General features: G+C 38.6%; 31 non-coding genes across 31 annotated transcripts; all 31 read left to right on the forward strand.

The window, feature by feature from the left end:
* Positions 1-106: 106 nt before the first annotated feature.
* Positions 107-180, forward strand: trnat-ugu (transfer RNA threonine (anticodon UGU)). Its single transcript has one exon. It is a non-coding gene; the product is annotated as a tRNA-Thr (tRNA).
* Positions 181-467: 287 nt separating this feature from the next.
* On the forward strand, positions 468-541 carry trnat-cgu (transfer RNA threonine (anticodon CGU)). The gene has a single exon. It is a non-coding gene; the product is annotated as a tRNA-Thr (tRNA).
* A 1,423-nt stretch (positions 542-1,964) lies between these two features.
* On the forward strand, positions 1,965-2,038 carry trnat-ugu (transfer RNA threonine (anticodon UGU)). The gene has a single exon. It is a non-coding gene; the product is annotated as a tRNA-Thr (tRNA).
* A 464-nt stretch (positions 2,039-2,502) lies between these two features.
* trnat-cgu (transfer RNA threonine (anticodon CGU)) lies at positions 2,503-2,576 on the forward strand. Its single transcript has one exon. It is a non-coding gene; the product is annotated as a tRNA-Thr (tRNA).
* Positions 2,577-3,039: 463 nt separating this feature from the next.
* Positions 3,040-3,113, forward strand: trnat-ugu (transfer RNA threonine (anticodon UGU)). The gene has a single exon. It is a non-coding gene; the product is annotated as a tRNA-Thr (tRNA).
* A 440-nt stretch (positions 3,114-3,553) lies between these two features.
* On the forward strand, positions 3,554-3,627 carry trnat-cgu (transfer RNA threonine (anticodon CGU)). Its single transcript has one exon. It is a non-coding gene; the product is annotated as a tRNA-Thr (tRNA).
* Positions 3,628-3,916: 289 nt separating this feature from the next.
* On the forward strand, positions 3,917-3,990 carry trnat-agu (transfer RNA threonine (anticodon AGU)). The gene has a single exon. It is a non-coding gene; the product is annotated as a tRNA-Thr (tRNA).
* A 2,127-nt stretch (positions 3,991-6,117) lies between these two features.
* On the forward strand, positions 6,118-6,191 carry trnat-agu (transfer RNA threonine (anticodon AGU)). The gene has a single exon. It is a non-coding gene; the product is annotated as a tRNA-Thr (tRNA).
* A 463-nt stretch (positions 6,192-6,654) lies between these two features.
* Positions 6,655-6,728, forward strand: trnat-ugu (transfer RNA threonine (anticodon UGU)). The gene has a single exon. It is a non-coding gene; the product is annotated as a tRNA-Thr (tRNA).
* Positions 6,729-7,192: 464 nt separating this feature from the next.
* On the forward strand, positions 7,193-7,266 carry trnat-agu (transfer RNA threonine (anticodon AGU)). Its single transcript has one exon. It is a non-coding gene; the product is annotated as a tRNA-Thr (tRNA).
* Positions 7,267-8,091: 825 nt separating this feature from the next.
* Positions 8,092-8,165, forward strand: trnat-ugu (transfer RNA threonine (anticodon UGU)). Its single transcript has one exon. It is a non-coding gene; the product is annotated as a tRNA-Thr (tRNA).
* A 464-nt stretch (positions 8,166-8,629) lies between these two features.
* trnat-agu (transfer RNA threonine (anticodon AGU)) lies at positions 8,630-8,703 on the forward strand. Its single transcript has one exon. It is a non-coding gene; the product is annotated as a tRNA-Thr (tRNA).
* Positions 8,704-9,888: 1,185 nt separating this feature from the next.
* On the forward strand, positions 9,889-9,962 carry trnat-agu (transfer RNA threonine (anticodon AGU)). Its single transcript has one exon. It is a non-coding gene; the product is annotated as a tRNA-Thr (tRNA).
* A 658-nt stretch (positions 9,963-10,620) lies between these two features.
* On the forward strand, positions 10,621-10,694 carry trnat-agu (transfer RNA threonine (anticodon AGU)). Its single transcript has one exon. It is a non-coding gene; the product is annotated as a tRNA-Thr (tRNA).
* A 268-nt stretch (positions 10,695-10,962) lies between these two features.
* On the forward strand, positions 10,963-11,036 carry trnat-ugu (transfer RNA threonine (anticodon UGU)). Its single transcript has one exon. It is a non-coding gene; the product is annotated as a tRNA-Thr (tRNA).
* An 838-nt stretch (positions 11,037-11,874) lies between these two features.
* On the forward strand, positions 11,875-11,948 carry trnat-agu (transfer RNA threonine (anticodon AGU)). The gene has a single exon. It is a non-coding gene; the product is annotated as a tRNA-Thr (tRNA).
* Positions 11,949-12,403: 455 nt separating this feature from the next.
* Positions 12,404-12,477, forward strand: trnat-agu (transfer RNA threonine (anticodon AGU)). Its single transcript has one exon. It is a non-coding gene; the product is annotated as a tRNA-Thr (tRNA).
* Positions 12,478-12,575: 98 nt separating this feature from the next.
* Positions 12,576-12,649, forward strand: trnam-cau (transfer RNA methionine (anticodon CAU)). The gene has a single exon. It is a non-coding gene; the product is annotated as a tRNA-Met (tRNA).
* A 278-nt stretch (positions 12,650-12,927) lies between these two features.
* On the forward strand, positions 12,928-13,001 carry trnat-ugu (transfer RNA threonine (anticodon UGU)). Its single transcript has one exon. It is a non-coding gene; the product is annotated as a tRNA-Thr (tRNA).
* Positions 13,002-13,644: 643 nt separating this feature from the next.
* trnam-cau (transfer RNA methionine (anticodon CAU)) lies at positions 13,645-13,718 on the forward strand. Its single transcript has one exon. It is a non-coding gene; the product is annotated as a tRNA-Met (tRNA).
* A 658-nt stretch (positions 13,719-14,376) lies between these two features.
* trnat-agu (transfer RNA threonine (anticodon AGU)) lies at positions 14,377-14,450 on the forward strand. Its single transcript has one exon. It is a non-coding gene; the product is annotated as a tRNA-Thr (tRNA).
* Positions 14,451-14,718: 268 nt separating this feature from the next.
* Positions 14,719-14,792, forward strand: trnat-ugu (transfer RNA threonine (anticodon UGU)). The gene has a single exon. It is a non-coding gene; the product is annotated as a tRNA-Thr (tRNA).
* A 661-nt stretch (positions 14,793-15,453) lies between these two features.
* On the forward strand, positions 15,454-15,527 carry trnat-agu (transfer RNA threonine (anticodon AGU)). Its single transcript has one exon. It is a non-coding gene; the product is annotated as a tRNA-Thr (tRNA).
* Positions 15,528-15,805: 278 nt separating this feature from the next.
* Positions 15,806-15,879, forward strand: trnat-agu (transfer RNA threonine (anticodon AGU)). Its single transcript has one exon. It is a non-coding gene; the product is annotated as a tRNA-Thr (tRNA).
* A 489-nt stretch (positions 15,880-16,368) lies between these two features.
* trnat-agu (transfer RNA threonine (anticodon AGU)) lies at positions 16,369-16,442 on the forward strand. Its single transcript has one exon. It is a non-coding gene; the product is annotated as a tRNA-Thr (tRNA).
* A 268-nt stretch (positions 16,443-16,710) lies between these two features.
* On the forward strand, positions 16,711-16,784 carry trnat-ugu (transfer RNA threonine (anticodon UGU)). Its single transcript has one exon. It is a non-coding gene; the product is annotated as a tRNA-Thr (tRNA).
* Positions 16,785-17,622: 838 nt separating this feature from the next.
* On the forward strand, positions 17,623-17,696 carry trnat-agu (transfer RNA threonine (anticodon AGU)). The gene has a single exon. It is a non-coding gene; the product is annotated as a tRNA-Thr (tRNA).
* Positions 17,697-17,977: 281 nt separating this feature from the next.
* Positions 17,978-18,051, forward strand: trnat-ugu (transfer RNA threonine (anticodon UGU)). Its single transcript has one exon. It is a non-coding gene; the product is annotated as a tRNA-Thr (tRNA).
* A 282-nt stretch (positions 18,052-18,333) lies between these two features.
* On the forward strand, positions 18,334-18,407 carry trnat-ugu (transfer RNA threonine (anticodon UGU)). Its single transcript has one exon. It is a non-coding gene; the product is annotated as a tRNA-Thr (tRNA).
* Positions 18,408-18,887: 480 nt separating this feature from the next.
* trnat-ugu (transfer RNA threonine (anticodon UGU)) lies at positions 18,888-18,961 on the forward strand. The gene has a single exon. It is a non-coding gene; the product is annotated as a tRNA-Thr (tRNA).
* Positions 18,962-19,799: 838 nt separating this feature from the next.
* Positions 19,800-19,873, forward strand: trnat-agu (transfer RNA threonine (anticodon AGU)). Its single transcript has one exon. It is a non-coding gene; the product is annotated as a tRNA-Thr (tRNA).
* The last annotated feature ends 202 nt before the right edge of the window (positions 19,874-20,075 follow it).

The raw sequence follows: 20,075 nt of genomic DNA on the forward strand, positions 1-20,075 counted from the left end.
AAAACTTTGAAATAAGTGTCCATGTCATAATGTTTTTCAAATTATTTGCATTCAGTTTTAGAGTATATCGTGACATTTAGAGAAATTGTGATTTCAACAACTGCAAGGTACTGTGGCTTAGTTGGTCAAAGTGCCTGTCTTGTAAACAGGAGATCCTGGGTTCAAATCCCAGCAGTACCTTTGAAAGAAGAGGCTTTATAAAGTCATACTCTTGTTCAAATTATATTGAGTTTTACAGTATGTTGTGATTTCAACAACTGCAAGTTACTGTGGCTTAGTTGGTCAAATTACCTGTCTTTGACCAACTAAGTTTGGTCCTGGTCCACGACCAGGATTTGGTCCTGGTTCCAAATCCCAGCACTACCTCGGAAAGAAGTGGCCTTATGATGTCATAGTGCTTCCCAAATTATTTGCAGTTTTAGAGTATATCGTGACATTTAGAGAAAGTGTGAATTGAACAACTGCAAGGTACTGTGGCTTAGTTGGTCAAAGTGCCTGTCTCGTAAACAGGAGATCCTGGGTTCAAATCCCAGCAGTACCTTTGAAATAAGTGGCCTTATGATGTTATAGTGTTTCTCAAATAATTTGCATTCAGCTTTAGAGTATATTGTGACACCTAGAGAAAGTGTGATTTCAACAACTGCAAGGTACTGTGGCTTAGTTGGTCAAAGTGCCTGTCTTTGACCAACTAAGTTTGGTCCTGGTTCCAAATCCCAGCACTACCTTGGAAAGAAGTGGCCTTATGATGTCATAGTGTTTCTCAAGTTATTTGCATTCAATTTTAGAGTATATCATGAGATTTAGAGAAAGTGTGAATTCAAAATCTGCAAGGTACTGTGGCTTAGTTGGTCAAAGTGCCTGTCTAGTAAACAGGAGATCCTGTGTTCAAATCCCAGCGAAAACTTTGAAATAAGTGTCCATGTCATAATGTTTTTCAAATTATTTGCATTCAGTTTTAGAGTATATCGTGACATTTAGAGAAATTGTGATTTCAACAACTGCAAGGTACTGTGGCTTAGTTGGTCAAAGTGCCTGTCTTTGACCAACTAAGTTTGGTCCTGGTTCCAAATCCCAGCACTACCTTGGAAAGAAGTGGCCTTATGATGTCATAGTGTTTCTCAAGTTATTTGCATTCAATTTTAGAGTATATCATGAGATTTAGAGATAGTGTGAATTCAAAATCTGCAAGGTACTGTGGCTTAGTTGGTCAAAGTGCCTGTCTAGTAAACAGGAGATCCTGTGTTCAAATCCCAGCAAAAACTTTGAAATAAGTGTCCATGTCATAATGTTTTTCAAATTATTTGCATTCAGTTTTAGAGTATATTGTGACATTTAGAGAAATTGTGATTTCAACAACTGCAAGGTACTGTGGCTTAGTTGGTCAAAGTGCCTGTCTTGTAAACATGAACATAACATTTAGAGAAAGTGTTAACCGTGAAGGTACTGTGTCTTAGTTGGCCAAAGTGCCTGTCTAGTAAACAGGAGATCCTGTGTTCAAATCCCAGCAAAAACTTTGAAATAAGTGTCCATGTCATAATGTTTTTCAAATTATTTGCATTCAGTTTTAGAGTATATCGTGACATTTAGAGAAATTACGATTTCAACAACTGCAAGTTACTGTGGTTTAGTTGGTCAAACTACCTGTCTTTGACCAACTAAGTTTGGTCCTGGTTCCAAATCCCAGCACTACCTCGGAAAGAAGTGGCCTTATGATGTCATAGTGTTTCTCAAATTATTTGCATTCAGTTTTAGAGTATATCATAACATTTAGAGAAAGTGTTAACCGTGAAGGTACTGTGGCTTAGTTGGTCAAAGTGCCTGTCTAGTAAACAGGAGATCCTGTGTTCAATTCCCAGCAAAAACTTTGAAATAAGTGTCCATGTCATAATGTTTTTCAAATTATTTGCATTCAGTTTTAGAGTATATCGTGACATTTAGAGAAATTGTGATTTCAACAACTGCAAGGTACTGTGGCTTAGTTGGTCAAAGTGCCTGTCTTGTAAACAGGAGATCCTGGGTTCAAATCCCAGCAGTACCTTTGAAAGAAGAGGCTTTATAAAGTCATACTCCTGTTTAAATTATATTGAGTTTTACAGTATGTTGTGATTTCAACAACTGCAAGTTACTGTGGCTTAGTTGGTCAAATTACCTGTCTTGGACCAACTAATTTTGGTCCTGGTCCACGACCAGGATTTGGTCCTGGTTCCAAATCCCAGCACTACCTCGGAAATAAGTGGCCTTATGATGTCATAGTGTTTCTCAAGTTATTTGCATTCAATTTTAGAGTATATCTTGAGATTTAGAGAAAGTGTTAACCGTGAAGGTACTGTGGCTTAGTTGGTCAAATTAACTGTCTTTGACCAACTAAGTTTAGTCCTGGTTCCAAATCCCAGCAGTACCTCGGAAAGAAGTGGCCTTATGATGTCATAGTGCTTCCCAAATTATTTGCAGTTTTAGAGTATATCGTGCCATTTAGAGAAAGTGTGAATTGAACAACTGCAAGGTACTGTGGCTTAGTTGGTCAAAGTGCCTGTCTCGTAAACAGGAGATCCTGGGTTCAAATCCCAGCAGTACCTTTGAAATAAGTGGCCTTATGATGTCATAGTGTTTCTCAAATAATTTGCATTCAGCTTTAGAGTATATTGTGACACCTAGAGAAAGTGTGATTTCAACAACTGCAAGGTACTGTGGCTTAGTTGGTCAAAGTGCCTGTCTTTGACCAACTAAGTTTGGTCCTGGTTCCAAATCCCAGCACTACCTTGGAAAGAAGTGGCCTTATGATGTCATAGTGTTTCTCAAGTTATTTGCATTCAATTTTAGAGTATATCATGAGATTTAGAGAAAGTGTGAATTCAAAATCTGCAAGGTACTGTGGCTTAGTTGGTCAAAGTGCCTGTCTAGTAAACAGGAGATCCTGTGTTCAAATCCCAGCAAAAACTTTGAAATAAGTGTCCATGTCATAATGTTTTTCAAATTATTTGCATTCAGTTTTAGAGTATATTGTGACATTTAGAGAAATTGTGATTTCAACAACTGCAAGGTACTGTGGCTTAGTTGGTCAAAGTGCCTGTCTTGTAAACAGGAGATCCTGGGTTCAAATCCCAGCAGTACCTTTGAAAGAAGAGGCTTTATAAAGTCATACTCTTGTTCAAATTATATTGAGTTTTACAGTATGTTGTGATTTCAACAACTGCAAGTTACTGTGGCTTAGTTGGTCAAATTACCTGTCTTTGACCAACTAGATTTGGTCCTGGTTCCAAATCCCAGCACTACCTCGGAAATAAGTGGCCTTATGATGTCATAGTGTTTCTCAAGTTATTTGCATTCAATTTTAGAGTATATCATGAGTTTTAGAGAAAGTGTTAACCGTGAAGGTACTGTGGCTTAGTTGGTCAAATTAATTGTCTTTGACCAACTAAGTTTAGTCCTGGTTCCAAATCCCAGCACTACCTCGGAAAGAAGTGGCCTTATGATGTCATAGTGCTTCCCAAATTATTTGCAGTTTTAGAGTATATCGTGACATTTAGAGAAAGTGTGAATTGAACAACTGCAAGGTACTGTGGCTTAGTTGGTCAAAGTGCCTGTCTCGTAAACAGGAGATCCTGGGTTCAAATCCCAGCAGTACCTTTGAAATAAGTGGCCTTATGATGTCATAGTGTTTCTCAAATAATTTGCATTCAGCTTTAGAGTATATTGTGACACCTAGAGAAAGTGTGACTTCAACAACTGCAAGGTACTGTGGCTTAGTTGGTCAAAGTGCCTGTCTTTGACCAACTAAGTTTGGTCCTGGTTCCAAATCCCAGCACTACCTTGGAAAGAAGTGGCCTTATGATGTCATAGTGTTTCTCAAGTTATTTGCATTCAATTTTAGAGTATATCATGAGATTTAGAGAAAGTGTGAATTCAAAATCTGCAAGGTACTGTGGCTTAGTTGGTCAAAGTGCCTGTCTAGTAAACAGGAGATCCTGGGTTCAAATCCCAGCAGTACCTTTGAAATAAGTGGCCTTATGATGTCATAGTGTTTCTCAAATAATTTGCATTCAGCTTTAGAGTATATTGTGACACCTAGAGAAAGTGTGATTTCAACAACTGCAAGGTACTGTGGCTTAGTTGGTCAAAGTGCCTGTCTTTGACCAACTAAGTTTGGTCCTGGTTCCAAATCCCAGCACTACCTTGGAAAGAAGTGGCCTTATGATGTCATAGTGTTTCTCAAGTTATTTGCATTCAATTTTAGAGTATATCATGAGATTTAGAGAAAGTGTGAATTCAAAATCTGCAAGGTACTGTGGCTTAGTTGGTCAAAGTGCCTGTCTAGTAAACAGGAGATCCTGTGTTCAAATCCCAGCAAAAACTTTGAAATAAGTGTCCATGTCATAATGTTTTTCAAATTATTTGCATTCAGTTTTAGAGTATATCGTGACATTTAGAGAAATTGTGATTTCAATAACTGCAAGGTACTGTGGCTTAGTTGGTCAAAGTGCCTGTCTAGTAAACAGGAGATCCTGGGTTCAGCACCTTTGAGAAAAGAGGCTTTATGATGTTATTCGAATCATTTCCATTCAGTTTCAGAGTATATCATGACATTTAGAGAAATTACGATTTCAACAACTGCAAGTTACTGTGGTTTAGTTGGTCAAAGTACCTGTCTTTGACCAACTAAGTTTGGTCCTGGTCCACGACCAGGATTTGGTCCTGGTTCCAAATCCCAGCACTACCTCGGAAAGAAGTGGACTTATGATGTCATAGTGTTTCTCAAATTATTTGCATTCAGTTCTAGAGTATATCATAACATTTAGAGAAAGTGTTAACCGTGAAGGTACTGTGGCTTAGTTGGTCAAATTACCTGTCTTTGACCAACTAAGTTTAGTCCTGGTTCCAAATCCCAGCACTACCTCGGAAAGAAGTGGCCTTATGATGTCATAGTGCTTCCCAAATTATTTGCAGTTTTAGAGTATATCGTGACATTTAGAGAAAGTGTGAATTGAACAACTGCAATAGGGCTGAAACGATTCCTCGAATGATTCGAGTACCTCGATTACTAAAATTCCTCGAGGAAAATTTACCTGCCTCGAAGCTTCGTTAATTTATGTTTTATTAGTTAGCGCACCGTGTTCTGGCCGGGACTTCATTTGCGTTGCGCGGAGCTCTCACTTCCGCCTCTGAGTTGTTGACAAAAGCTAAGTCTCAGCGGCATAAAGTCCAATCTTCAAGATTGGCCCGTGGGGATTTTATTGATTGATGATAATGCCCGACTTTTTATCGTTTTTGGGGAACCAATAAGCATCCTTAAAATGACTGGGGGGAATGCCTGGAGTACGGCAGCATTTCTCCTCCGGGGCTGCTGGTTGAAAGCGAACGGCGGGAAGAGCGCTGAGGTGAGCGGATAGACGGAACAGGGCGGGCGGCTGAGTAGCTGATGCTTACCGTGTAAATGTAGCTTTACCGACGAACCGCACAATAAATTTCATATCCCGGTCTGAAGAAACGGGTGGCGGAGCGCATCGTACATGGCTGGTAGATGAGTTTCTGAGTGTGACCAGTGAAGGTGTCGTAAATATCCCGTATTGCTTCCCCCCGTGTTCGTCCCCCGGTCTAACGGTTCGTCAGTCCGCTGGTCTATTTCCTCCCCTCCACCCCATGTTCGTTCATTCGCCCTCTCCTCCCACTCCAGGCGGCATTTCCAGTATTTTCAAACCCAAAGCGTGACAGGTTAGGTGGCAAGGTGAGTTTAATTAATCTATTAAACTCACTGAAGATGAATACATAAACTAAAAGCTGGATTGTAGACATTTTTTATAAGCATATTTGTGAGCCTGCCTCTTTGTTATTAAATTCAATATAATTTCAGATTTTTCTATAACTTTTCTTCTGGTTAACTTAGAAAGTGAGCTATTATTGTTACAGGTTAGTTTTCTAAACTACAGAAAAGCAATTGTTAGGGATGCTCAAATATGAAAAATTGGACTGATATTGATATCTGATAGTAACACCGGTATTATGCCAGATTTACCAATATTTCATTTCATAATTTTTTTTATCCGATTACTCGATTAATCGTAATAATCGATAGATTACTCGATTACTAAAATATTCGTTTACAACAGCCCTAAACTGCAAGGTACTGTGGCTTAGTTGGTCAAAGTGCCTGTCTAGTAAACAGGAAATCCTGGGTTCAAATCCCAGCAGTACCTTTGAAATAAGTGGCCTTATGATGTCATAGTGTTTCTCAAATAATTTGCATTCAGCGTTAGAGTATATTGTGACACCTAGAGAAAGTGTGATTTCAACAACTGCAAGGTACTGTGGCTTAGTTGGTCAAATTAACTGTCTTTGACCAACTAAGTTTAGTCCTGGTTCCAAATCCCAGCACTACCTTGGAAAGAAGTGGCCTTATGATGTCATAGTGTTTCTCAAGTTATTTGCATTCAATTTTAGAGTATATCATGAGATTTAGAGAAAGTGTGAATTCAAAATCTGCAAGGTACTGTGGCTTAGTTGGTCAAAGTGCCTGTCTAGTAAACAGGAGATCCTGTGTTCAAATCCCAGCAAAAACTTTGAAATAAGTGTCCATGTCATAATGTTTTTCAAATTATTTGCATTCAGTTTTAGAGTATATCGTGACATTTAGAGAAATTGTGATTTCAATAACTGCAAGGTACTGTGGCTTAGTTGGTCAAAGTGCCTGTCTTGTAAACAGGAGATCCTGGGTTCAAATCCCAGCAGTACCTTTGAAAGAAGAGGCTTTATAAAGTCATACTCTTGTTCAAATTATATTGAGTTTTACAGTATGTTGTGATTTCAACAACTGCAAGTTACTGTGGCTTAGTTGGTCAAATTACCTGTCTTTGACCAACTAAGTTTGGTCCTGGTCCACGACCAGGATTTGGTCCTGGTTCCAAATCCCAGCACTACCTCGGAAATAAGTGGCCTTATGATGTCATAGTGTTTCTCAAGTTATTTGCATTCAATTTTAGAGTATATCATGAGATTTAGAGAAAGTGTTAACCGTGAAGGTACTGTGGCTTAGTTGGTCAAATTAACTGTCTTTGACCAACTAAGTTTAGTCCTGGTTCCAAATCCCAGCACTACCTCGGAAAGAAGTGGCCTTATGATGTCATAGTGCTTCCCAAATTATTTGCAGTTTTAGAGTATATCGTGACATTTAGAGAAAGTGTGAATTGAACAACTGCAAGGTACTGTGGCTTAGTTGGTCAAAGTGCCTGTCTAGTAAACAGGAGATCCTGGGTTCAAATCCGAGCAGTACCTTTGAAATAAGTGGCCTTATGATGTCATAGTGTTTCTCAAATAATTTGCATTCAGCTTTAGAGTATATTGTGACACCTAGAGAAAGTGTGATTTCAACAACTGCAAGGTACTGTGGCTTAGTTGGTCAAAGTGCCTGTCTAGTAAACAGGAGATCCTGGGTTCAGTACCTTTGAGAAAAGAGGCTTTATGATGTTATTCGAATCATTTCCATTCAGTTTCAGAGTATATCATGACATTTAGAGAAATTACGATTTCAACAACTGCAAGTTACTGTGGTTTAGTTGGTCAAAGTACCTGTCTTTGACCAACTAAGTTTGGTCCTGGTCCACGACCAGGATTTGGTCCTGGTTCCAAATCCCAGCACTACCTCGGAAAGAAGTGGCCTTATGATGTCATAGTGTTTCTCAAATTATTTGCATTCAGTTCTAGAGTATATCATAACATTTAGAGAAAGTGTTAACCGTGAAGGTACTGTGGCTTAGTTGGTCAAATTAACTGTCTTTGACCAACTAAGTTTAGTCCTGGTTCCAAATCCCAGCACTACCTTGGAAAGAAGTGGCCTTATGATGTCATAGTGTTTCTCAAGTTATTTGCATTCAATTTTAGAGTATATCATGAGATTTAGAGAAAGTGTGAATTCAAAATCTGCAAGGTACTGTGGCTTAGTTGGTCAAAGTGCCTGTCTAGTAAACAGGAGATCCTGTGTTCAAATCCCAGCAAAAACTTTGAAATAAGTGTCCATGTCATAATGTTTTTCAAATTATTTGCATTCAGTTTTAGAGTATATCGTGACATTTAGAGAAATTGTGATTTCAATAACTGCAAGGTACTGTGGCTTAGTTGGTCAAAGTGCCTGTCTTGTAAACAGGAGATCCTGGGTTCAAATCCCAGCAGTACCTTTGAAAGAAGAGGCTTTATAAAGTCATACTCTTGTTCAAATTATATTGAGTTTTACAGTATGTTGTGATTTCAACAACTGCAAGTTACTGTGGCTTAGTTGGTCAAATTACCTGTCTTTGACCAACTAAGTTTGGTCCTGGTCCACGACCAGGATTTGGTCCTGGTTCCAAATCCCAGCACTACCTCGGAAATAAGTGGCCTTATGATGTCATAGTGTTTCTCAAGTTATTTGCATTCAATTTTAGAGTATATAATGAGATTTAGAGAAAGTGTTAACCGTGAAGGTACTGTGGCTTAATTGGTCAAATTAACTGTCTTTGACCAACTAAGTTTAGTCCTGGTTCCAAATCCCAGCACTACCTCGGAAAGAAGTGGCCTTATGATGTCATAGTGCTTCCCAAATTATTTGCAGTTTTAGAGTATATCGTGACATTTAGAGAAAGTGTGAATTGAACAACTGCAAGGTACTGTGGCTTAGTTGGTCAAAGTGCCTGTCTAGTAAACAGGAGATCCTGGGTTCAAATCCCAGCAGTACCTTTGAAATAAGTGGCCTTATGATGTCATAGTGTTTCTCAAATAATTTGCATTCAGCTTTAGAGTATATTGTGACACCTAGAGAAAGTGTGATTTCAACAACTGCAAGGTACTGTGGCTTAGTTGGTCAAAGTGCCTGTCTAGTAAACAGGAGATCCTGGGTTCAGTACCTTTGAGAAAAGAGGCTTTATGATGTTATTCGAATCATTTCCATTCAGTTTCAGAGTATATCATGACATTTAGAGAAATTACGATTTCAACAACTGCAAGTTACTGTGGTTTAGTTGGTCAAAGTACCTGTCTTTGACCAACTAAGTTTGGTCCTGGTCCACGACCAGGATTTGGTCCTGGTTCCAAATCCCAGCACTACCTCGGAAAGAAGTGGCCTTATGATGTCATAGTGTTTCTCAAATTATTTGCATTCAGTTCTAGAGTATATCATAACATTTAGAGAAAGTGTTAACCGTGAAGGTACTGTGGCTTAGTTGGTCAAATTACCTGTCTTTGACCAACTAAGTTTAGTCCTGGTTCCAAATCCCAGCACTACCTCGGAAAGAAGTGGCCTTATGATGTCATAGTGTTTCTCAAGTTATTTGCATTCAATTTTAGAGTATATCATGAGATTTAGAGAAAGTGTTAACCGTGAAGGTACTGTGGCTTAGTTGGTCAAATTACCTGTCTTTGACCAACTAAGTTTAGTCCTGGTTCCAAATCCCAGCACTACCTCGGAAAGAAGTGGCCTTATGATGTCATAGTGTTTCTCAAGTTATTTGCATTCAATTTTAGAGTATATCATGAGATTTAGAGAAAGTGTTAACCGTGAAGGTACTGTGGCTTAGTTGGTCAAATTAACTGTCTTTGACCAACTAAGTTTAGTCCTGGTTCCAAATCCCAGCACTACCTCGGAAAGAAGTGGCCTTATGATGTCATAGTGCTTCCCAAATTATTTGCAGTTTTAGAGTATATCGTGACATTTAGAGAAAGTGTGAATTGAACAACTGCAAGGTACTGTGGCTTAGTTGGTCAAAGTGCCTGTCTTTGACCAACTAAGTTTGGTCCTGGTTCCAAATCCCAGCACTACCTTGGAAAGAAGTGGCCTTATGATGTCATAGTGTTTCTCAAGTTATTTGCATTCAATTTTAGAGTATATCATGAGATTTAGAGAAAGTGTGAATTCAAAATCTGCAAGGTACTGTGGCTTAGTTGGTCAAAGTGCCTGTCTAGTAAACAGGAGATCCTGGGTTCAAATCCCAGCAGTACCTTTGAAATAAGTGGCCTTATGATGTCATAGTGTTTCTCAAATAATTTGCATTCAGCTTTAGAGTATATTGTGACACCTAGAGAAAGTGTGATTTCAACAACTGCAAGGTACTGTGGCTTAGTTGGTCAAAGTGCCTGTCTTTGACCAACTAAGGTTGGTCCTGGTTCCAAATCCCAGCACTACCTTGGAAAGAAGTGGCCTTATGATGTCATAGTGTTTCTCAAGTTATTTGCATTCAATTTTAGAGTATATCATGAGATTTAGAGAAAGTGTGAATTCAAAATCTGCAAGGTACTGTGGCTTAGTTGGTCAAAGTGCCTGTCTAGTAAACAGGAGATCCTGGGTTCAGTACCTTTGAGAAAAGAGGCTTTATGATGTTATTCGAATCATTTCCATTCAGTTTCAGAGTATATCATGACATTTAGAGAAATTACGATTTCAACAACTACAAGTTACTGTGGTTTAGTTGGTCAAAGTACCTGTCTTTGACCAACTAAGTTTGGTCCTGGTCCACGACCAGGATTTGGTCCTGGTTCCAAATCCCAGCAGTACCTTTGAAATAAGTGGCCTTATGATGTCATAGTGTTTCTCAAATTATTTGCATTCAGCTTTAGAGTATATTGTGACACCTAGAGAAAGTGTGATTTCAACGATTGCCAGGTACTGTGGCTTAGTTGGTCAAAGTGCCTGTCTAGTAAACAGGAGATCCTGGGTTCAAATCCCAGCAGTACCTTTGAAAGAAGTGCCTTTATGATGTCATAATTGTTTTCAAATTATTTGCATTCAGTTTTAGAGTATATCATAACATTTAGAGAACGTGTTAATCGTGAAGGTACTGTGGCTTAGTTGGTCAAAGTGCCTGTCTAGTAAACAGGAGATCCTGTGTTCAAATCCCAGCAAAAACTTTGAAATAAGTGTCCATGTCATAATGTTTTTCAAATTATTTGCAGTTTTAGAGTATATCGTGACATTTAGAGAAATTGTGATTTCAACAACTGCAAGGTACTGTGGCTTAGTTGGTCAACGTGCCTGTCTTGTAAACAGGAGATCCTGGGTTCAAATCCCAGCAGTACCTTTGAAAGAGGAGGCTTTATAAAGTCATACTCTTGTTCAAATTATATTGAGTTTTACAGTATGTTGTCATTTCAACAATTGCAAGTTACTGTGGCTTAGTTGGTCAAATTACCTGTCTTTGACCAACTAAGTTTGGTCCTGGTCCACGACCAGGATTTGGTCCTGGTTCCAAATCCCAGCACTACCTCGGAAATAAGTGGCCTTATGATGTCATAGTGTTTCTCAAGTTATTTGCATTCAATTTTAGAGTATATCATGAGATTTAGAGAAAGTGTTAACCGTGAAGGTACTGTGGCTTAGTTGGTCAAATTAACTGTCTTTGACCAACTAAGTTTAGTCCTGGTTCCAAATCCCAGCACTACCTCTCAAAGAAGTGGCCTTATGATGTCATAGTGTTTCTCAAGTTATTTGCATTCAGTTTTAGAGTATATCATGAGATTTAGAGAAAGTGTGAATTCAAAATCTGCAAGGTACTGTGGCTTAGTTGGTCAAAGTGCCTGTCTAGTAAACAGGAGATCCTGGGTTCAGTACCTTTGAGAAAAGAGGCTTTATGATGTTATTCGAATCATTTCCATTCAGTTTAAGAGTATATCATGACATTTAGAGAAATTACGATTTCAACAACTGCAAGTTACTGTGGTTTAGTTGGTCAAAGTACCTGTCTTTGACCAACTTAAGTTTGGTCCTGGTCCACGACCAGGATTTGGTCCTGGTTCCAAATCCCAGCAGTACTTTTGAAATAAGTGGCCTTATGATGTCATAGTGTTTCTCAAATTATTTGCATTCAGCTTTAGAGTATATTGTGACACCTAGAGAAAGCGTGATTTCAACGATTGCCAGGTACTGTGGCTTAGTTGGTCAAAGTGCCTGTCTAGTAAACAGGAGATCCTGGGTTCAAATCCCAGCAGTACCTTTGAAAGAAGTGCCTTTATGATGTCATAATTGTTTTCAAATTATTTGCATTCAGTTTTAGAGTATATCATAACATTTAGAGAAAGTGTTAACCGTGAAGGTACTGTGGCTTAGTTGGTCAAAGTGCCTGTCTTTGACCAATTAAGTTTGGTCCTGGTTCCAAATCCCAGCACTACCTCGGAAAGAAGTGACCTTATGATGTCATAATTGTTTTCAAATTATTTGCATTCAGTTTTAGAGTATATCATAACATTTAGAGAAAGTGTTAACCGTGAAGGTACTGTGGCTTAGTTGGTCAAATTACCTGTCTTTGACCAACTAAGTTTGGTCCTGGTTCCAAATCCCAGCACTACCTTGGAAAGAAGTGGCCTTTTGATGTCATAGTGCTTCCCAAATTATTTGCAGTTTTAGAGTATATCGTGACATTTAGAGAAAGTGTGAAGTGAACAACTGCAAGGTACTGTGGCTTAGTTGGTCAAAGTGCCTGTCTAGTAAACAGGAGATCCCGGGTTCAAATCCCAGCAGTACCTTTGAAATAAGTGGCCTTATGATGTCATAATTGTTTTCAAATTATTTGCATTCAGTTTTAGACTATATCATAACATTTAGAGAACGTGTTACCCGTGAAGGTACTGTGGCTTAGGTGGTCAAAGTGCCTGTCTCATAAACATGAGATCCTGGGTTCAAATCCCAGCAGTACCTTTGAAATAAGTGGCCTTATGATGTCATAATTGTTTTCAAATTATTTGCATTCAGTTTTAGAGTATATCATAACATTTAGAGAAAGTGTTAACCGTGAAGGTACTGTCGCTTAGTTGGTCAAATTACCTGTCTTTGACCAACTAAGTTTGGTCCTGGTTCCAAATCCCAGCACTACCTTGGAAAGAAGTGGCCTTATGATGTCATAGTGCTTCCCAAATTATTTGCAGTTTTAGAGTATATCGTGACATTTAGAGAAAGTGTAAATTGAGCAAGTGCAAGGTACTGTGGCTTAGTTGGTCAAAGTACCTGTCTTGTAAACTGGAGATCCTGGGTTCAAATCCCAGCAGTACCTTTGAAAGAAGAGGCATTATAAAGTCTTACTCCTGTTCAAATTATATTGAGTTTTACAGTATATTGTGATCTTTATAGAAAGTGTGAATTCAAAAACTGCCAGGTGCTGTGGCTTAGTTGGTCAAAGTGCCTGTCTAGTAAACAGGAGATCCTGGGTTCAGTACCTTTGAGAAAAGAGGCTTTATAATGTTATTCGAATCATTTCCATTCAGTTTCAGAGTATATCATGACATTTAGAGAAATTACGATTTCAACAACTGCAAGTTACTGTGGTTTAGTTGGTCAAAGTACCTGTCTTTGACCAGCTAAGTTTGGTCCTGGTCCACGACCAGGATTTGGTCCTGGTTCCAAATCCCAGCACTACCTCGGAAAGAAGTGGCCTTATGATGTCATAGTGTTTCTCAAATTATTTGCATTCAGTTTTAGAGTATATCATAACATTTAGAGAAAGTGTTAACCGTGAAGGTACTGTGGCTTAGTTGGTCAAATTACCTGTCTTTGACCAACTAAGTTTAGTCCTGGTTCCAAATCCCAGCACTACCTCGGAAAGAAGTGGCCTTATGATGTCATAGTGCTTCCCAAATTATTTGCAGTTTTAGAGTATATCGTGACATTTAGAGAAAGTGTGATTTGAACAACTGCAAGGTACTGTGGCTTAGTTGGTCAAAGTGCCTGTCTCATAAACAGGAGATCCTGGGTTCAAATCCCAGCAGTACGTTTGAAATAAGTGGCCTTATGATGTCATAGTGTTTCTCAAATAATTTGCATTCAGCTTTAGAGTATATTGTGACACCTAGAGAAAGCATGATTTCAACAACTGCAAGGTACTGTGGCTTAGTTGGTCAAAGTGCCTGTCTTTGACCAACTAAGTTTGGTCCTGGTTCCAAATCCCAGCAGTACCTTTGAAATAAGTGGCCTTATGATGTCATAGTGTTTCTCAAGTTATTTGCATTCAATTTTAGAGTATATCATGAGATTTAGAGAAAGTGTGAATTCAAAATCTGCAAGGTACTGTGGCTTAGTTGGTCAAAGTGCCTGTCTAGTAAACAGGAGATCCTGGGTTCAGTACCTTTGAGAAAAGAGGCTTTATGATGTTATTCGAATCATTTCCATTCAGTTTCAGAGTATATCATGACATTTAGAGAAATTACGATTTCAACAACTGCAAGTTACTGTGGTTTAGTTGGTCAAAGTACCTGTCTTTGACCAACTAAGTTTGGTCCTGGTCCACGACCAGGATTTGGTCCTGGTTCCAAATCCCAGCAGTACCTTTGAAATAAGTGGCCTTATGATGTCATAGTGTTTCTCAAATTATTTGCATTCAGCTTTAGAGTATATTGTGACACCTAGAGAAAGTGTGATTTCAACGATTGCCAGGTACTGTGGCTTAGTTGGTCAAAGTGCCTGTCTAGTAAACAGGAGATCCTGGGTTCAAATCCCAGCAGTACCTTTGAAAGAAGTGCCTTTATGATGTCATAATTGTTTTCAAATTATTTGCATTCAGTTTTAGAGTATATCATAACATTTAGAGAAAGTGTTAACCGTGAAGGTACTGTGGCTTAGTTGGTCAAAGTGCCTGTCTAGTAAACAGGAGATCCTGTGTTCAAATCCCAGCAAAAACTTTGAAATAAGTGTCCATGTCATAATGTTTTTCAAATTATTTGCAATTTTAGAGTATATCATGACATTTAGAGAAATTGTGATTTCAATAACTGCAAGGTACTGTGGCTTAGTTGGTCAAAGTGCCTGTCTTGTAAACAGGAGATCCTGGGTTCAAATCCCAGCAGTACCTTTGAAAGAAGAGGCTTTATAAAGACATACTCTTGTTCAAATTATATTGAGTTTTACAGTATGTTGTGATTTCAACAACTGCAAGTTACTGTGGCTTAGTTGGTCAAATTACCTGTCTTTGACCAACTAAGTTTGGTCCTGGTCCACGACCAGGATTTGGTCCTGGTTCCAAATCCCAGCACTACCTCGGAAAGAAGTGGCCTTATGATGTCATAGTGTTTCTCAAGTTATTTGCATTCAATTTTAGAGTATATCATGAGATTTAGAGAAAGTGTGAATTCAAAATCTGCAAGGTACTGTGGCTTAGTTGGTCAAAGTGCCTGTCTAGTAAACAGGAGTTCCTGGGATCAGTACCTTTGAGAAAAGAGGCTTTATGATGTTATTCGAATCATTTCCATTCAGTTTAAGAGTATATCATGACATTTAGAGAAATTACGATTTCAACAACTGCAAGTTACTGTGGTTTAGTTGGTCAAAGTACCTGTCTTTGACCAACTTAAGTTTGGTCCTGGTCCACGACCAGGATTTGGTCCTGGTTCCAAATCCCAGCAGTACCTTTGAAATAAGTGGCTTTATGATGTCATAGTGTTTCTCAAATTATTTGCGTTCAGCTTTAGAGTATATTGTGACACCTAGAGAAAGCGTGATTTCAACGATTGCCAGGTACTGTGGCTTAGTTGGTCAAAGTGCCTGTCTAGTAAACAGGAGATCCTGGGTTCAAATCCCAGCAGTACCTTTGAAATAAGTGGCCTTATGATGTCATAATTGTTTTCAAATTATTTGCATTCAGTTTTAGACTATATCATAACATTTAGAGAACGTGTTAACCGTGAAGGTACTGTGGCTTAGTTGGTCAAATTACCTGTCTTTGACCAACTAAGTTTGGTCCTGGTTCCAAATCCCAGCACTACCTTGGAAAGAAGTGGCCTTATGATGTCATAGTGCTTCCCAAATTATTTGCAGTTTTAGAGTATATCATGACATTTAGAGAAAGTGTGAAGTGAACAACTGCAAGGTACTGTGGCTTAGTTGGTCAAAGTGCCTGTCTAGTAAACAGGAGATCCTGGGTTCAAATCCCAGTAGTACCTTAGAAATAAGAGGCTTTATGATCTCATACTTGTTTTCAAATTATTTGCATTCAGTTTTAGAGTATATCATAACATTTAGAGAAAGTGTTAACCGTGAAGGTACTGTGGCTTAGTTGGTCAAATAACCTGTCTTTGACCAATTAAATTTGGTCCTGGATCCAAATCCCAGCATATCTCGGAAAGAAGTGGCCTTATGATGTCATAGTGTTTCTCAAATTATTTGCATTCAGATTTAGAGTATATCGTGACATTTAGAGAAATTACGATTTCAACAACTGCAAGTTACTGTGGTTTAGTTGGTCAAAGTACCTGTCTTTGACCAACTAAGTTTGGTCCTGGTCCACGACCAGGATTTGGTCCTGGTTCCAAATCCCAGCAGTACCTTTGAAATAAGTGGCCTTATGATGTCATAGTGTTTCTCAAATTATTTGCATTCAGCTTTAGAGTATATTGTGACACCTAGAGAAAGTGTGATTTCAACGATTGCCAGGTACTGTGGCTTAGTTGGTCAAAGTGCCTGTCTAGTAAACAGGAGATCCTGGGTTCAAATCCCAGCAGTACCTTTGAAAGAAGTGCCTTTATGATGTCATAATTGTTTTCAAATTATTTGCATTCAATTTTAGAGTATATCATGAGATTTAGAGAAAGTGTTAACCGTGAAGGTACTGTGGCTTAGTTGGTCAAAGTGCCTGTCTAGTAAACAGGAGATCCTGTGTTCAAATCCCAGCAAAAACTTTGAAATAAGTGTCCATGTCATAATGTTTTTCAAATTATTTGCAATTTTAGAGTATATCATGACATTTAGAGAAATTGTGATTTCAACAACTGCAAGGTACTGTGGCTTAGTTGGTCAAAGTGCATGTCTTGTAAACAGGAGATCCTGGGTTCAAATCCCAGCAGTACCTTTGAAAGAAGAGGCTTTATAAAGTCATACTCTTGTTCAAATTATATTGAGTTTTACAGTATGTTGTGATTTCAACAACTGCAAGTTACTGTGGCTTAGTTGGTCAAATTACCTGTCTTTGACCAACTAAGTTTGGTCCTGGTCCACGACCAGGATTTGGTCCTGGTTCCAAATCCCAGCACTACCTCGGAAATAAGTGGCCTTATGATGTCATAGTGTTTCTCAAGTTATTTGCATTCAATTTTAGAGTATATCATGAGATTTAGAGAAAGTGTTAACCGTGAAGGTACTGTGGCTTAGTTGGTCAAATTAACTGTCTTTGACCAACTAAGTTTAGTCCTGGTTCCAAATCCCAGCACTACCTCGGAAAGAAGTGGCCTTATGATGTCATAGTGTTTCTCAAGTTATTTGCATTCAATTTTAGAGTATATCATGAGATTTAGAGAAAGTGTGAATTCAAAATCTGCAAGGTACTGTGGCTTAGTTGGTCAAAGTGCCTGTCTAGTAAACAGGAGTTCCTGGGATCAGTACCTTTGAGAAAAGAGGCTTTATGATGTTATTCGAATCATTTCCATTCAGTTTAAGAGTATATCATGACATTTAGAGAAATTACGATTTCAACAACTGCAAGTTACTGTGGTTTAGTTGGTCAAAGTACCTGTCTTTGACCAACTTAAGTTTGGTCCTGGTCCACGACCAGGATTTGGTCCTGGTTCCAAATCCCAGCAGTACCTTTGAAATAAGTGGCCTTATGATGTCATAGTGTTTCTCAAATTATTTGCGTTCAGCTTTAGAGTATATTGTGACACCTAGAGAAAGCGTGATTTCAACGATTTCCAGGTACTGTGGCTTAGTTGGTCAAAGTGCCTGTCTAGTAAACAGGAGATCCTGGGTTCAAATCCCAGCAGTACCTTAGAAATAAGCGGCTTTATGATCTCATACTTGTTTTCAAATTATTTGCATTCAGTTTTAGAGTATATCATAACATTTAGAGAAAGTGTTAACCGTGAAGGTACTGTGGCTTAGTTGGTCAAATAACCTGTCTTTGACCAATTAAATTTGGTCCTGGATCCAAATCCCAGCATATCTCGGAAAGAAGTGGCCTTATGATGTCATAGTGTTTCTCAAATTATTTGCATTCAGATTTAGAGTATATCGTGACATTTAGAGAAAGTGTAAATTGAACAACTGCAAGGTACTGTGGCTTAGTTTGTCAAAGTGCCTGTCTTGTAACCAGGAGATCCTGGGTTCAAATCCCAGCAGTACCTTTGAAAGAAGTGCCTTTATGACATCATAATTGTTTTCAAATTATTTGCATTCAGTTTTAGAGTATATCATAACATTTAGAGAAAGTGTTAACCGTGAAGGTACTGTCGCTTAGTTGGTCAAATTACCTGTCTTTGACCAACTAAGTTTGGTCCTGGTTCCAAATCCCAGCACTACCTTGGAAAGAAGTGGCCTTATGATGTCTTAGTGCTTCCCAAATTATTTGCATTCAGTTTTAGAGTATATCGTGACATTTAGAGAAAGTGTCAATTGAGGAAGTGCAAGGTACTGTGGCTTAGTTGGTCAAAGTACCTGTCTTGTAAACAGGAGATCCTGGGTTCAAATCCCAGCAGTACCTTTGAAAGAAGAGGCATTATAAAGTCTTACTCTTGTTCAAATTATATTGAGTTTTACAGTATATTGTGATCTTTATAGAAAGTGTGAATTCAAAAACTGCCAGTTGCTGTGGCTTAGTTGGTCAAAGTGCCTGTCTAGTAAACAGGAGATCCTGGGTTCAAATCCCGTTAGTACCTTTGAAAGAAGAGGCTTTATGATGTTATTTGAATCATTTCCATTCAGTTTCAGAGTATATCATGACACTTAGAGAAATTGCGATTTCAACAACTGCAAGTTACTGTGGCTTAGTTGGTCAAAGTACCTGTCTTTGACCAACTAAGTTTGGTCCTGGTCCACGACCAGGATTTGGTCCTGGTTCCAAATCCCAGCACTACCTTGGAAAGAAGTGGCCTTATGATGTCATAGTGATTCTCTAATTATTTGCATTCAATTTTAGAGTATATCGTGACATTTAGAGAAAGTGTCAATTGAGGAAGTGCAAGGTACTGTGGCTTAGTTGGTCAAAGTACCTGTCTTGTAAACAGGAGATCCTGGGTTCGAATCCCAGCAGTACCTTTGAAAGAAGAGGCTTTATAAAGTCATACTCTTGTTCAAATTATATTGAGTTTTACAGTATGTTGTGATTTCAACAACTGCAAGTTACTGTGGCTTAGTTGGTCAAATTACCTGTCTTTGACCAACTAAGTTTGGTCCTGGTCCACGACCAGGATTTGGTCCTGGTTCCAAATCCCAGCACTACCTCGGAAATAAGTGGCCTTATGATGTCATAGTGTTTCTCAAGTTATTTGCATTCAATTTTAGAGTATATCATGAGATTTAGAGAAAGTGTTAACCGTGAAGGTACTGTGGCTTAGTTGGTCAAATTAACTGTCTTTGACCAACTAAGTTTAGTCCTGGTTCCAAATCCCAGCACTATCTCGGAAAGAAGTGGCCTTATGATGTCATAGTGTTTCTCAAGTTATTTGCATTCAGTTTTAGAGTATATCATGAGATTTAGAGAAAGTGTGAATTCAAAATCTGCAAGGTACTGTGGCTTAGTTGGTCAAAGTGCCTGTCTAGTAAACAGGAGATCCTGGGTTCAGTACCTTTGAGAAAAGAGGCTTTATGATGTTATTCGAATCATTTCCATTCAGTTTAAGAGTATATCATGACATTTAGAGAAATTACGATTTCAACAACTGCAAGTTACTGTGGTTTAGTTGGTCAAAGTACCTGTCTTTGACCAACTTAAGTTTGGTCCTGGTCCACGACCAGGATTTGGTCCTGGTTCCAAATCCCAGCAGTACCTTTGAAATAAGTGGCCTTATGATGTCATAGTGTTTCTCAAATTATTTGCATTCAGCTTTAGAGTATATTGTGACACCTAGAGAAAGCGTGATTTCAACGATTGCCAGGTACTGTGGCTTAGTTGGTCAAAGTGCCTGTCTAGTAAACAGGAGATCCTGGGTTCAAATCCCAGCAGTACATTTGAAAGAAGTGCCTTTATGATGTCATAATTTTTTTCAAATTATTTGCATTCAGTTTTAGAGTATATCATAACATTTAGAGAAAGTGTTAACCGTGAAGGTACTGTGGCTTAGTTGGTCAAAGTGCCTGTCTTTGACCAATTAAGTTTGGTCCTGGTTCCAAATCCCAGCACTACCTCGGAAAGAAGTGACCTTATGATGTC

Source organism: Poecilia mexicana, unplaced genomic scaffold (assembly GCF_051168715.1).
Source record: "Poecilia mexicana isolate PSO_F unplaced genomic scaffold, ASM5116871v1 scaffold_6, whole genome shotgun sequence".
In the NCBI taxonomy this organism is placed as follows: Eukaryota; Metazoa; Chordata; class Actinopteri; order Cyprinodontiformes; family Poeciliidae; genus Poecilia; species Poecilia mexicana.